This window comes from Lepisosteus platostomus, chromosome 3, assembly GCF_059453375.1.
Source record: "Lepisosteus platostomus isolate fLepPlt1 chromosome 3, fLepPlt1.hap1, whole genome shotgun sequence".
NCBI lineage: Eukaryota > Metazoa > Chordata > Actinopteri > Semionotiformes > Lepisosteidae > Lepisosteus > Lepisosteus platostomus.
The window spans coordinates 13,011,374-13,024,537 of record NC_142613.1 but is presented as its reverse complement, the minus strand read 5'-3'; the positions used below and the strand labels follow the sequence as shown (position 1 = coordinate 13,024,537).

General features: G+C 45.5%; 1 long non-coding RNA gene across 1 annotated transcript; it reads right to left on the bottom strand.

The window, feature by feature from the left end:
* Positions 1-9,247: 9,247 nt before the first annotated feature.
* Positions 9,248-13,147, bottom strand: LOC148674444 (uncharacterized). Its single transcript, XR_015935309.1, has 3 exons — positions 13,009-13,147; positions 10,918-11,109; positions 9,248-10,483 (listed from the first exon to the last, which is right to left on the bottom strand). It is a non-coding gene; the product is annotated as an uncharacterized LOC148674444 (long non-coding RNA).
* Positions 13,148-13,164: the final 17 nt, after the last annotated feature.

The following is a 13,164-nucleotide window of genomic DNA, read 5'->3' as shown; positions in this document are numbered from 1 at the left end:
GTCCAAAGGGGAATCCGAGACAAGGCAAAAGGCCAGAGCCGGGCGGTCCATCCGAGACGAAGACAAAGGTGATTAAAAACGGGAACCGTTGTCGGAACCGGCGCAGGAACAGGAACAGGAACTTAAAACTTGATGGGACCAGGCGCTCCAGGTCCCGGACTCGCCTGGTACAGGAACCAATGCAGAGCCCGGAACAGAGTGAGCGTCTGGCTTTTATAGGACGGGGGGAAGGAACCGGAGGCAGGTGCAGGGGATGAGTACTGAACAAGGAAGGGCTGGAGCGTCCTTAAGAGGAGGGGTTTACGATCGTGACAGTCCCAGGTTCAGTGAGCAAATGACCAGCCTCTACTGAACGGAGCCTAACGGAAGGAAAGTATAGAGGAAGGAGTTCAGAGATGTTCGATGGAACTAGATTATTCAGAGCCTTATCCGTCGGTAACAAGATCTTATTTTGAATATGTGACTTTACAGGCAAGCACTGAAGACATTTTAGAGTAAGAGTGATGTGCTGCCAGGGTCTGGCATGAGTAAGATGTCGAGATGAAGAGTTCTGGACATATTTCAGCCTACTGAGGAGAGTGCTATGGAACCTCTTTGACAAATCACTAAACCCCCTTCCATTTATGGCTAAGTGGGTAGAATTGTTCCAAAATCCATTTTATTTTTGGAAATGTAATGGTTTTCCACGCTATTGTTGAGGGTGTTTTTTCCCCTGTGGTGGCAGTATGCTGGTAGGCTGTGCCAGACCCTGAGCCGGGCTGGCAGGCAGGCTGTGGCCGCAGGCAGTCACAGTGTCTGTGGTGGTGCCAAGCAAACACGCCCGATCCACAGACAGGACAGAGCCAGACACCCACGGAACAGACAGACAGAAAACAGAGCAAGAACAGGAGCAACACAGACGTAGAGGAGACAAAATACTGCTTTCCTTATTACTCTTATGAGAAGGACACCACACGATCAGCTGCAGATCCCAGTTAACAGCCAAGCTCCTCTTCTGGGCTGTGGCACTGTGAGATTGCTTTCACTGTCTTTCTGCTGTGTGTCACTTGGTGTACCCCTGGGGTAATCACCCACCCAGGTCATGGCAATCAGCTAAGGGAATAATAATAATGTTCACACTCATCTTCACCATCCCATCATTATCACCCCATCATCATCAGCAGCAGCAGCACCACTAACATCATCACCGTCATCATCACCAACACCATCATCATCGTCATCACCACCACTAACATCATCATCATCACCAATATCATCATCATCGTCACACCACTAACATTGTCACCTCCATCATCACCATCACCATCACCATCATTATCACTGCAGTCATCATCATCACCATCATCATCGTCACCACCACTAACATTGTCACCGCCATCATCACCATCATTATCACTGCCATCCTCACCATCATTATCACTGCCATCCTCACCACCACCATCATTATCATCACCACCACCACCATCACACCCTTTTGGTGGTGGTCACCCCACCACCAGCCCCTTTTGAACACAAACGGCAAAACTCTTGGGTCTTAAAGACATGGGTCTCAGCGTCAATAGCCATAGAAACGTTACTGACCTAACTGTCCTTTTCATTATAGAAGGGTGATTCACAGGCTCAACTGCAGCTCACCTGTCACAACCAAACCAGCCTATCCGCCGCCCAGAGTTTGCTGGTCAACCAGGCCATCCATGTTTTGCTGGTGCATTCTGGGTAATGTACCTGGATCAAGGGCACAGCAGCAGTGACCTGAGACTCGAACCCTTAGCCATTGCACCGCCTGATGGTAAGGATGATGATTCTGATGCTAAAATAAAACTCACCCCCCCACCCTTTTTTCCCTTTTTCTCTGTGGGGCCAGTTTCTCTGGAGGAGTTTTGGCAGCTCTGAATAACACAGGAAAGTGTAACAGGGCAGGGCACCCACTGCAGCTGGAAAAAGAACAAAATATCCCCGTTCGACCCTGACTTCATGGAGGACTGCGAGGGCGACTGGGAAAAGGCTGTCCCGAACCCTGGAACAGACAGTCTGGAGAACCTCAGGGTGGTGTGTGAGAACTGACACCAGCCTGGGAAGCTGTGTGGTCTCAAAACGGCTTATCATGTATTTCTAATACTAATGACGCCTAGAATGAAAGTTCGGGAGGGACAACAAGAATCACGTTCAATCAGACTCAGCTGTCAGTATTTCACAATCACTGCAGACGTCCCTTTCCGCACCTAACAACATTATAAATGCTGTCATTTTCCCCTTCTCTCTCTTGCTTATGTGTTTTTACATCCCACCTCCTCCCCATCTCCTCCTCTGCAGCTGCCCCTTGGTCACTCCTCACTCTGCATGAGGGTCCCAGCCTCCTCGTCCTCTGTTCCTCAGCCAAGCAGGTGAAGCCAGATTTATTGTGAGAGGAATTGGGCTGGTAGACGAAAACACTCAATAAACCTTTCCAATATGCTTTATTCCTGGGTGCTGTTATTCCTAGTGAAGAGTTAATTAGCCAAAGGATTTCTGCTTTTAGTATAAAACAGAATCGATATCTCCAAACCAGAATTTTTGCTGGTCTTGCAAATACAAACCCGATGCGAGCAAGCTAGTGAAGACAGCTCACTAAAGGCAGCTTATCATCACTTCTGAGGTCTCTGCTAGAAAGGACTTCTAGGATCCTATGGAGAACTTAGAGTGGTGTATCACTAGTTTCCTGGAATGATGCACTTGTTTTGTTTTTATTAGATTTGCTACACCTGGCAAATTAAAAAAAAAATAACACAGTTTTGCCAATGCAATGAAAGGAAAAGGGTAGGTTTGTCGGGAGGCTATGAGTATTTTCAGTCTCCCTGGCCTTGTCCAGTCCAGAGTCAGGGCAGGGCAGAGCAGTCGTGTGCCAACGGGCACTCTGAGATTCCGCGGTCCTCACCAGGATGTGCCTCCTGCACCTCTTTGTGTAGAGAAGCGCCTTCTGTTCTGATCTGCAGATCTCACCCGGCTGGTTCTTGAACGTAGCCGGGGTATCGGCTTCGAGAGCAAGGCAGGGTAGCTTGTTCCAGACTCCCACAGCTGTCTGCACTTCTTCTGAACCGACAATGAACACGAACCAGAGACCAGGGGAAGCTACATGGAGAGCGCATTCAAAACCGTGACATGAAATCACATCTGTTTCAGGATCCTCCAAATGACAAATGATCTTGCTGTATCGTTGACCGAAATTTAGTACAAAATAAAAAAACATTGAAAGGGAGAACAGGAGGCACTTCTCTACACAAAGGGTGGTAGGAGCCATGTGGTTGAAGCCATTACTTTTTTCAAGAAACAGCTGGATGAGATCCTCAGATCAACTAACTTCTGTCACGATCGTAAACCCCTCCTCTTAACGATGCTCCAGCCCTTCCTCGTTGACCTGATCTCCTGCACCTGCCTCCGGTTCCTGCTTCTATAAGAGCCGGACGTTCCTGTCAATCTGGGCTCAGCTATGGAAGATGGACGCCCGGAAGTCCAGGACTGACTCGACGGCACAGGCTTTGCAACGGCGTCCTGACCATCTGGGTCCGGGGCTGGGAGCGCCTGGCCCCGTTACCCCCTTTTATTCCCCCGCCCCTTCGCCGGATCCCACTCCAGCTTTTAACTTTGTTAGTCTTCGTCAAGGATGGACCACCCGGCTCTGGACATTTGCCTCGACACGGATTTTCCTACAAACACCCTCCGGAATTGTTTGTCTGGACCACCCCTCCCCACCCCGAGCACCTTCGTCACGCCCCCCTGTTCGTCTACCAGCCCAATTCCTCTCTCCACCCCGTGTCTGTTCACTACCTTCCGGATTGGGCTGTCTGCATAGGGTCCTGAAAGACGCTTCGTGCCAACTTCTAATTGGGCTAGAAAGGCCGAATGACTTCCTCTCGTTTGTAATATTCCTTATGAATGTTTGCCCGTTATGCCTTCCAGCATGTACAGTAGGGGCAGCCACATCCTGTTGGCTTTACTGTTACATTCGCTTTTTACAGGACAGGGTTGTTAGCCTTGCATATTTCTTAGATTCTAGATAAAAGGATTGTTCGTCAAAGGGAAACAAATTGTAAAAGCCACCAGGTTTCCTGACAAGAGGACAGATGGAACATGCTTTAAGACACAAGCTTTATGATCTGATTCGCAGAACTGCTGCTACACAAACTTCCCAATAAAGCAATCAAACAGTGTTCTCCAATAAAAGCATGCAATTCTTGGAAAATACACCTACACCCCTACAGGTCTACTCCTCTGAGCCAGAAGAGTGTGTTTTAACTGTAACACTCCAGATTCTGCACCTGGCACCTGCCCACTTGGGCTGCGTGCACTTGTGCTGAACTCCATCCGAAATAACAACTTATGGCCCCCACCACTCAGAGATCCTGGAAACGCCGATCATATTTCTGAGAAGCTACTTCTTAAGAGTTGTGGCAAATGCATTCTTCGAAAAAATACATCAGTACATCATAAGAAATAACGAATAAAATAAATATTAACTGTGGTGGCTTTTTTGATGATAAGTGGTGACCAATTGCAAAACAAAAACTCATTCCTCATGAAAGGCTGTGTATCCCTGGTCTGATTGAATCAGGCTCAGAGATAATCCCCACTGCCTCTGCAGCTCACAGGACACTTCTCCGAAATCATGAAGACATCACTGATCTCCTGTTATCGGCATGACTGCATTCCTGACGCCGTGAGGACCTAGCGGCAGACACCGGGAATCCGGGCTTGTTGAGTGTTTCTGTGCTCTTGACACTTACTGTTGCACCAGATTTGTGCCTGAAACACAAATGCACGCAGCTCGCTGGGGAAGCCTGACTCCGAAGCCTGGGCCAGACTGAGCCAGAAACCCACACTGTCCTCCAGCTGTGAAATATAGAAACTGCAAACTGAGACAGAGATACACACAACACCACCCCACCCACTGGGACACACATAGAAACACAACACGTTCCCAGGCCCTAAATCCAGGTGGATGCTGCACACTGGTGGTGGTGGAGGGGAGTCCCCATTACCTGTAAAGCACTTTGAGTGGAGTGGCCAGAAAAGCGCTATATAAGTGTAAGCAATTATTATTATTATTATTATTATTATTATTATTATTATTATTATTATTATTATTAAAACACCATATGCATCGTTCCCAGGCCCTAAAAACACCATACGCATTGGACAAGTCTCTGACCGGGGCGAGGGACAGCAAGGAGAAACAGAGCCCAAGCTCTGTAGCCAATAATAATAAAAAGAATAATAATCGTCCATCCATCCATTTTATAAGTGCTTCTTCCAATTCAGGCTCTCAAGTAAATAATAATAGTAGGGTTTTTTTTGTAGAGTTGTAGGGTAAATTTAGTCAGGTCAGTTGTTCTCAATAGCAGTGAAGTGTGGAGCCCAGATCCTGAGCCAGTACAAGTCCAGTGACCAGGTCATGCCATGACAGGCTGTATGGTCCCTTTGAGACAGGAGAAGCCCATGCACACACGCACGCACACACACACACACACACACACACACACACACACACACACACACACACACACACACACACACACACACACACACACACACACACACACAGACACTTTCTCCCAGAACTCAGGCCCACTGTTCTCACACCTCAGGGACACACACAGGGCGTCTGGGGTCTCCTCCCATCGGCTAGATAAAGCCACAGCTGCAACCTTGTCATCAGACGGCCCTGTGCTTGAGTGAGGAATCTGAGGGTGATCCGTGAGCCTGGATTTCATTTTGAACCCCACTGCGGGGAATAGTCTCAAGGCGGGGTTTTTCCATCTGAGAAGAAAGGCCAGACTGCATCCTGTGCTGTCTGTGTCTGATTCATGAGCTTACTTTCTTAAGAACCCATCACCGGTCCTCCTCACCACCCATGACTGCTCTCCTGTCCCCAGTGCGGCTCATTCTCCTCCCCAGATCCCCCAAAACCTCCGCTTGTCTCTGAGCGCTAATAAGCTCACAGGCACCAAACGCGCCAGATGGGCCTCAGCTCGTTTGTGACCTTCCTCATGTTATTATCACCTGTGCAGAGCATGGCTGCTTTTTTCAACCATTTCCTGGAAACAGTGGTGTTTTAAATGCTCGCCTGGGCCGTGTATATGTGTGTGCGTAGGCGTGCGTGGGCGTGAGTGCATACAGTATGTCCCTGCGCTGATCAGTGCTGTCTTCAGACACACACAGGGGGCTCACAGGCACCAGCGGGCCTGAAGGAGCTCACCCAGTTGAGTCTTGAAGAGGCCCGACACAGGTATTCAAATTCCTCAAGGACACAATCAACCCAGCGGACGTCTTAGTGAAAGGTAGACCAGAGGACACAAGGGGAAACTATGTTGAAGTGCATTTAAAACCGGAAAAAAGGCATGCACTTCTTTACCCAAAGAGGGGTGGGAGAATGGAACAAGCTCCCCAGGCAGGTTGCAGTCGATACCCCGGCTTCTTTCCTCAGCTCCATGAGATAGTCACGATCCAACGGGCAGAGTGGTCTCCCTTCTCGTGCTCTTATTCGACTCGTGTTTCCCAGCCCCCACTGGGGCCCTTGGTAAGCTCCCGGCTTGGCGACACCCGAGACAGATAAGGGGGAGAGAGGGAGCGGGGGGGGGGGGTGACCCCGCCTGCCGGGGCCCACGGAGGGGGAGAGAGCCTGGAGGCTCCGAATCTAGAGTCCCGCCATATTAAAATGAGCACTGTGGATTTTTTTTTTCCTGGTTTCTCCACGGATCTTTGGCACAGTGTGGCACAAGGCAGCGGGCCCCGGCAAGGACATGAGAAGAACTGAGACCGAGCTGGGACTGTCGTGTTTTCAGAACCGAACCTCTTTCTTCCTGCCCTCCGCGGAAACCTAAACGTTTATTGCCTCCGACAAATTGGAAAATGGCATAAAATGTACACTGCCCTCGCTATTCTGAGCGTGCACACAAAAACGGATTTGTGGCTTTCTCTTGTTACTCTCTTTGAAAAAATATCAGTTGATCCTCAGTGCCACTCCTACGTGGAAATTACAACTAAGCGATATGAATATAAACGTATTATAATTTACAGTAGTAATAAGTTCTAGCCTGATAATAAAATTGGCTTTTTTTACTATGTTGTATTGTGTGACATCTTCTTTTCAAACTCAGATAGGTTTCGGAAGACACTGGATTAGTTATATTTGTAGGGAGTTTCTAGTGATTTTTAAAGTATTTTCTTTCTAAACAACTTTTTATTTAGCAATGAAAACATTTTCATCTTTGCTTTTTAAAGTATTTTCTATCCATCCATTTTCTAGCTCCCTTTCCCCATTCAAGGAAGCCAGGGACCGGCTTTTTTTTACAGTTTTCTTGGTGAGATGAGAATAGACTCAGAATCTGCGTTGGAAGTAATCACAGGATGAGTGGATGTGTAAAACAATCAGGAATCTGTACAAAGTTCAAGTCTCTCTCAAAACATTACGGAAAGGGACCTTGATGTACAATCACAGACTCCCATTCTTTAAGAATATTTCTTTTTGGCCACAATCATTCTCTACATTAATGCTGATTCTTTTTCCACTGAGAGTCTAAGAGTTGCCTCTGAGCACCCAAGGAGTGCCAGTTCAGGATCCGGGGAAGATTCTTCCCAAACACTTTTGTGTACCACTGAAATAATTCTTCCCACAGTTTCTATACTGTACCTGGGGACACAGCCAGCAGAGGTGTGTGAGAGTCTCATCGGGAACCCTCATCAGCACCTGTCCCATACAGGAGGGGCTGAAGGAAATATCTTGTTCAGTTTAGTTTAGAGTAATGCAGTCGATGTGTCACCTTGTATTGTATGATCTGGTGTCAAACAGGAATAGAGCACCAGTGAATATTGTTCAAACTCTCTTCCCAAACCTCATTAGAAATGTCACTATTGTGTTCCTAGACCCAGCATCTTTCAGGTGATTAACAGACCTTTGTGTGCCTAGAAAAAGGAAACGAGGTGTGATATTCAATATCCAGTGTTGCACAACATCATAGAACATATTGTCCTGGGGGAGATTTTGAAATTGAGGCACTTTTTGCTTAAGTAAGTTTATGATTTGTAAATACTAAAGATCGATTGTGAGAAACCACATTTGTCTTTAAAATGGTTGAAGAATGGAAAATTTCCATCTATGTACAAATCTTTAAAGGTAATTAGTCCTTTTTTCCTTACATTTGTAAACACTTTATTGTTTGTGTGGAGTGTCCAGGAAAGCGCTATATAATGATTTGTTATTATTATTATTATTATTATTATTATTATTATTATTATTATTATGTAAAGGAGTGTTTGTAACAACCTGGAGCACAATCTGAGGTTCTGCGTTATTTGTACACTTTTTAATCTGATTTAATATTCTGAGGGTGTTCCTCAGAATAACACCTGAGCTGTCATTGTATTGGGTGACTCAGGTTGCAGGGAGAGAGGCTGTAGTGCTGGCTTGTGCTTCCGTGTCTCAGCACACAGGAGTGTTTTGTCTGTACCAGAGTCCTGGGGAAAAACCAGGTTGCCTGCATGTCATGTCTCCTGCATTTGCAGGCAAATAAGACAGAAAAAACTAAACCTCCTGAATTCTCACAGGTCCAGACAACCACCGTAAATATTGAATCTAGCTTCTTGAAAAATGAGGAATACAGGTCAATTCGAAAACAGCCACTGCATTAGAATCTAGGAGGGAAAATTATCTCTATAGCCCAGTGATAGAGAGTGGCCAAGCTTCCCACCTATAAACATTTTATTTTAACACTGGGACCATTGCAGAGTAGTTAGGTTTAAATACTAACTTGGGTGCTCGGAACCTGTTACACCTAGAGATGTGACGTGATCATGTCCAATTCTGTATGGTAGGTTCTCCACATTAATGCTATTTATATTTGCTGAAAGACGCATGAATATACTTTTCTCAATTAATGGTGTACCATGAGAACTTCCCAAACACATTGATCCATTTCAACAGATGGGGTAGAAAGATACACAGTCCAGTCAGAAAAATAAAAGAGCACATTCTTAGAATACAGCAATATACAGGTCTCCACTAATTGCCAGGGGAGCTAAGACAATGTCAAACAGCAGGGGGCAATAAAGGACGACCTTGCCTTTTACCCCTGTGCATCAAGCGGCGATCAGACTTGTTACAGTTATAATTGTAGCTTCTGGACAAGAATATGTCATTTCCACCAACCTACAAATGAGTTTTGCAGGACCGAAACCTTTAAGTACCATAAAAATGTATTTCTATTCAATCTGATCAAATTTCAGCGTTTAATGATATGACAGCAGCCCTAGTGTCCTTGTCATGGTCAACATATAAAATATTCAGCAGTTGTCATCTAGTCATTTCTGACTTTAAAAAAATACAAATAGTATGCAATTACAGGAAGACATGTGAATGTTGTCCCAGTGGATGCTGTGTTGGAGTCTGCTCTGTTTTGTGCCTGGTGTTGTGCTTGAGCATGGTGTAACAGGGTGTCTTTCACAGCCCCAGCTGGAACAACAGTACATTGCAAATTAAAGGCATTACAGATCACGCTCAGTGTGAAATGGGTACAAGGTGGGATATACCCTGCACAGGACGCCAATCCATCACAAGGCACACACACTCTCAGACCAGCATGACTTTTCCCAGAAGCCAGTGTGTCTTTGGACCAGTGGAGGAAACCAGAGCACAATTAGATCTAAATTTTCAGCTGACTTCGGGGACACAAAACTGCCTTCACACTTTGGACGTTAACTCACAAATCTACTCATTTAAACACAGATCCTATTCTACATATCCATTCATTTTAAATTCAGATATCCACTAATTGAAATACAGGTCCTATCTACATATCCATTCGCTTTTAAATACAGATCATATATACAAATTCTCTCATTTTAAACAGAGATTCTATATACATATCCACTCACTTTAAAAACATATACATTGTATACAGTATGTATACTGTACATACCCACTCATTTTAAGTACAGATCCTATATGCTGTATATATTCCCTCATTTTAAGTACACATCCTACAGTATATAGATATTCACTCTTTTAAATACAGATGCTATAGACAAAACCAACCCTTTTAAATACAGATCCTATATGGATACAGATCGAGGGGCATGGGTAAAACAACAGCTCACGGGGAACAGTCAGTAATGATTTTCAAGAACGCTTTGCACTTGTCGGAGCTGTCCCATATCTTCCTAACGCGGGCTTGCGCCTGACTCCACCAGGCGCAGTGGCGGACAAGCCCGCGGAGCGCCTGTCCTCTGTGAAGCCCGCGTCGCAGTGCCTTGCAGCCGGGCTGCTGACAGACAGCGCTGCCGGGCCCGGGGCGGCCGGAGCCAGCATGACACACGCGGACAGCATGTTATGGGCTTGAGTGCCAGAGTGCTGTCATGGATCCGGTTCGAGAAATCCGTTCGGTCATCAGGCGCACGGGCGCTCCATAAAGGTTACTAAAACAGTGACGTCACACGGTGACTCCTATGGTATCTGCCGGCGAAACGCACTGATTAGATCGAGATACGGCGCAAACCGTACTTTCATCCATCATCTCACCAGAAATAGTCATAAATGAGTAGCATTTCATCTGAAAACGCCCACATTATGAGATGTTAACGCCGCGGGTTGCTAAGAAAATTCTCCAAATATTGTCTTTTACGGTCCACTTGCAAATTCTGTCAGTTTCGCATACTGGATTCAATTTCAATTAAGAAGACATGATGTCACTCTCAGGTCATGGAAGTGCAGAGGGAGGTGGTTCTTAAACGTGTTTATTTATCAGGCGTCGATATGCAGTTTTCACAGGGTGTTACAGGGGGTGATCTCGTTCCAGTTTATTTCACGGGCGATATATACTCCGTTGTAACAATATAAGCTTGACTTGGTTAATTGTTCTTGCTAATCGCAAATTGGGGTTTCCTGACCTGTGTCCGAAGTACGCGATCAATCACGTGATCGTGAAGGCTCGCGCGGTCCTCTGTACAGTCGGAATTCCTGCGAGCTCGAGCCCAGGGCTGCGCTTGTTTTGTTATTACGTCGCCACTGTATGATGTCAGGCGGCACCTTGTCAGACCGGAAGATTCCTTTTACTGAAGATTACAAAGGGGCAGTTCCGTCTGTTGAGAAATTCAAAGAGAATGCCAGAAATGCAGTAAAATAAAAGTTAAACCTCATGGAGAGAAAAGGAATGGACACTGGTAAAACAAAGAAAAAGTAACAAAAAGAATACAGGGTTGTTCTTTTTATAATAGAGTGTCTGAAGTGACTTAATCATTCTCATTGTTGGTCCTATATGATATGCTGCATAATGAAAACGACAAATCTATAAAGAAGCTCTGCGGAGGCATTTCGGTGACTGCTTCGTGTATTCTAACTCTCTCGGATTCCACCAGACAGTTATCCAAATCATTTTCATCCCTTCTGTCCTGACAGACCAACACCTTTAGTATGAAAATGCACATTAATATATACAAACACACATACATAAATTCTTAGCTTAATAGCTAATAATTTTATAGCTGTATTAGTGTCTGTTGCAGAAGTACGAGTTGCAAGAGTAGTAGTAGAGCAGTATTAATGACTGTAGCAGAAGCAGTAATATACAGTAGCTTTATTAGTGTCTGTAGCAGAAGTAAGAGTTGCAGGAGTAGTAGTATAACAGTATTAATGACTGTAGAAGTATGAGTTGCAGGAGCAGGAGTACAGCAGTATTAAAGACTTTAGCAAAAGTAAGAGCTGCAGGAGCAGTAGTATAGCAGTATTAGTGACTGTAGCAAAAGTAAGAGCTGCAGGAGCAGTAGTATAGCAGTATTAGTGACTGTAGCAAAAGTTAGTTGCAGGAGCAGAAGTATAGCCCTATTAGTGACTGCACCAAAAGTAAGAGCTGAAGGAGCAGTAGTATAGCAGTATTAGTGACTGTAGCAGAAGTACGAGAAGGCAGGAGCAGGAGTGTAGCAGTATTAATGACTGTAGCAGAAGTACGAGTTGCAGTATAGTATAGCAGTATTAGTGACTGTAGCAGAAGTACGAGTTGCAGTATAGTATAGCAGTATTAGTGACTGTAGCAGAAGTACGAGTTGCAGTACTGTATAGAAGTATTAGGGACTGTAGCAGAAGTACGAGTTGCAGTATAGTATAGCAGTATTAGTGACTGTAGCAGAAGTACGAGTTGCAGTACAGTATAGCAGTATTAGTGACTGCAGCAGGAGCCGTTGCCACTGAAATAGAAAAGGAATCACTATGCACAGCAGTTGGAGTACAGGCGGTAAATCAATCCTATTATTATTTTTGATGTTTCTAATGTAGAGTAGCAGTGATTATCGAGATGTTACAGGACTCAGTTCTGTTTTCTTCTGAGATTATTCATACGTGTCCAGCACGTCCAGAAGCAAAACTGGGAATTATTTAAGTGATGATTTATGTAACCAAGTACCTTATTTATTCATCTTCAGTATCTTATTCACTCATTCATGACGATGATGTCTTCTATAAATGCTGCGAAAACACGCAATTGGAGACTCCAAACAACCCTTAGAGGCCGCCCTGCGACCTGCTTCATCTACTCTCCTCTTTAGAAAACGTCCGTCTCTGTAACAGGACTCTTTCTGGAGTATATCATCCGCCAGGGGGGTCACATTCCTTCTCGAAGGAGATCTCAGAGGTAAACAATCTCCTTTGAATTGTATTTTTTTTTCCTGTCGGGACCATGACAACTCATTTTCTTTCTTATAAAACCACGGGTGTTCGGGGGCGAAACATTGCACAGCCGAACGCGAGTAAAACCCTTCGAGTCATGAAACAAACCTATAAAATATATACTGTATACACACGCGCGCCCGCCATTGTAAAAGGCGCTAAACAAATGATTATAAAACCAACACAGCACACACTTAAAACTGTCAACGGAGCTGAGGTCACGGCACGTCATTTCCAACTACTTTATGAAAAATCTTAATCTGGAGCGGAACCGAATTGATGACAATCGGTTTGTATAACTATTCCTATCTCTGACTCACCCCCCATCCTGAATCCATCCAATGTGCGGGTCAGGCCCGGTGCCAGCCGGCGACTTCACCCTATCCGTCTCTCTGGTGCCCCAGATGAGCCCCGCCTGGAGAGAGGCGGGAGGTGCCCGTCACCTCCCCTTCAGAGCTGCCGGATCATCTTCACCG